The 2,718-nt window shown below is 46.6% G+C and overlaps 1 pseudogene; it reads right to left on the reverse strand.

The window, feature by feature from the left end:
• Nucleotides 1-2,397: 2,397 nt before the first annotated feature.
• LOC134895935 (5S ribosomal RNA) lies at nucleotides 2,398-2,517 on the reverse strand (annotated as a pseudogene).
• Between the last annotated feature and the right edge of the window lie 201 nt (nucleotides 2,518-2,718).

Genomic DNA, 2,718 nt, shown 5'->3' on the forward strand with positions numbered 1-2,718 from the left:
GAAGCAGGATGGCGATGGCAGAAGCCACAAGGATTCTCCGATGGGCGGAAAATCACGTCTTAGCACTGTCAGCAGTGTTCATTCCGGGAGTGGACAACTGGGAAGCAGACTTCCTCAGCAGACACGACCTACACCCGGGAGAGTGGGGACTTCATCCAGAAGTCTTCCAACTGTTGGTAAACCGTTGGGAAAGACCACAGGTGGACATGATGGCGTCCCGCCTAAACAAAAAACTAGATATTGCGCCAGGTCAAGGGACCCTCAGGCAATAGCTGTGGACCCTCTAGTGACACCGTGGGTGTACCAGTCGGTTTATGTATTCCCTCCTCTGCCTCTCATACCAAAGGTACTGAGAATAATAAGAAAACGAGGAGTAAGAACGATACTCGTGGTTCCGGATGGGCCAAGAAGAGCTTGGTACCCAGAACTTCAAGAAATGATATCAGAGGACCCATGGCCTCTACCGCTGAGACAGGATCTGCTACAGCAGGGGCCCTGTCTGTTCCAAGACTTACCGTGGCTGCGTTTGACGGCATGGCGGTTGAATTCCGGATCCTAAAGGAAAATGGGCATTCCGGAAGAAGTCATTCCTACGCTGATAAAAGCCAGGAAAGAAGTAACCGCAAACCATTATCACCGTATTTGGCGAAAATGTGTTGCGTGGTGTGAGGCCAGGAAGGCCCCAACAGAGGAATTTCAGCTGGGTCGTTTTCTGCACTTCCTACAGTCAGGGGTGACTATGGGCCTAAAATTGGGTTCCATTAAGGTCCAGATTTCGGCTCTGTCGATTTTCTTCCAGAAAGAACTGGCTTCACTGCCTGGAGTTCAGACATTTGTAAAGGGAGTGCTACATATTCAGCCCCCTTTTGTGCCTCCTCTGGCACCTTGGGATCTCAACGTGGTGTTGAGTTTCTTAAAATCACATTGGTTTGAGCCACTTAAAACTGTGGATTTGAAATATCTCACGTGGAAAGTGGTCATGTTATTGGCCTTGGCTTCGGCCAGGCGTGTGTCAGAATTGGCGGCTTTGTCATGTAAAAGCCCTTATCTAATTTTCCATATGGATAGGGCAGAATTGAGGACTCGTCCCCAGTTTCTCCCTAAGGTGGTATCAGCTTTTCACTTGAACCAACCTATTGTAGTGCCTGCGGCTACTAGGGACTTGGAAGATTCCAAGTTACTGGACGTAGTCAGGGCCTTACAAATTTATATTTCCAGGACGGCTGGAGTCAGGAAAACTGACTCGCTTTTTATCCTGTAGGCACCCAACAAAATAGGTGCTCCTGCTTCTAAGCAGAATATTGCTCGCTGAATTTGTAGCACAATTCAGCTGGAGCATTCTGCGGCTGGATTGCCGCATCCTAAATCAGTAAAAGCCCATTCCACGAGGAAAGTGGGCTCATCTTGGGCGGCTGCCCGAGGGGTCTCGGCTTTACAATTTTGCCGAGCTGCAACTTGGTCAGGGGCAAACACGTTTGCTAAATTCTACAAAATTGATACCCTGGCTGAGGAGGACCTTGGGTTCTCTCATTCGGTGCTGCAGAGTCATCCGCACTCTCCCGCCCGTTTGGGAGCTTTGGTATAATCCCCATGGTCCTTACGGAGTTCCCAGCATCCACTAGGACGTCAGAGAAAATAAGATTTTACTCACCGGTAAATCTATTTCTCGTAGTCCGTAGTGGATGCTGGGCGCCCATCCCAAGTGCGGATTGTCTGCAATACTTGTATGTAGTTATTGCCTAACTAAGGGTTATTGTTGAGCCATCTGTTGAGAGGCTCAGTTATATTTCATACTGTTAACTGGGTGTAGTATCACGAGTTATACGGTGTGATTGGTGTGGCTGGTATGAGTCTTACCCGGGATTCAAAATCCTTCCTTATTGTGTCAGCTCTTCCGGGCACAGTATCCTAACTGAGGTCTGGAGGAGGGTCATAGTGGGAGGAGCCAGTGCACACCAGATAGTACCTAATCTTTCTTTTAGAGTGCCCAGTCTCCTGCGGAGCCCGTCTATTCCCCATGGTCCTTACGGAGTTCCCAGCATCCACTACGGACTACGAGAAATAGATTTACCGGTGAGTAAAATCTTATTTTTAATAGGTAACTCATAAAGTAGGATTTAAGGAGTATCTGCGTATGAATATAGAAGCTTCGCGAAAATATGAAAAAAATTATAAATCACGCGTAATATCCATATCACAATCTACCAGTTGCCGGAAATGAATAGCTGTGGTACCAGAAAAACATTGCACATTGAGACTCATGTAATATATGACCATCATTTATTCAGCAGATATCCATTATGGATTATTATAAATGCAGAGAATTAAATCATTGGTCATGTGAGAATCGAGTACCCAATAGTATATGTATAAGTGACACTGTGTTGGGGAGTCAATTTATTGCAGTACCAGGGTGTTCAGAGGTGGTCTCCCATCCTAGTACTAACCCGGCCTTTCACTGCTTAGCTTCCAAGGTCAGAAGAGATTGGGCATCTCCAGTGAGGTATGACCGCAAATATTGTACTCACCCTCTCGAGTCACCCAGGTATGTGCAGACACCTGGTTTAGTCGCCATGTGACATATCAGCCACAAAATAAATGTTTGGGGTGCTGACAATGCAATTCCATCAACGTCGTATGCTAAGGCCAATTCCCAATGTCATAGAGGGCATGTAAAATCCAAGAAGCAAAAATTAATAACCCCAAAAAAAAGAAATT

Source organism: Pseudophryne corroboree, chromosome 3, assembly GCF_028390025.1.
Source record: "Pseudophryne corroboree isolate aPseCor3 chromosome 3, aPseCor3.hap2, whole genome shotgun sequence".
In the NCBI taxonomy this organism is placed as follows: Eukaryota; Metazoa; Chordata; class Amphibia; order Anura; family Myobatrachidae; genus Pseudophryne; species Pseudophryne corroboree.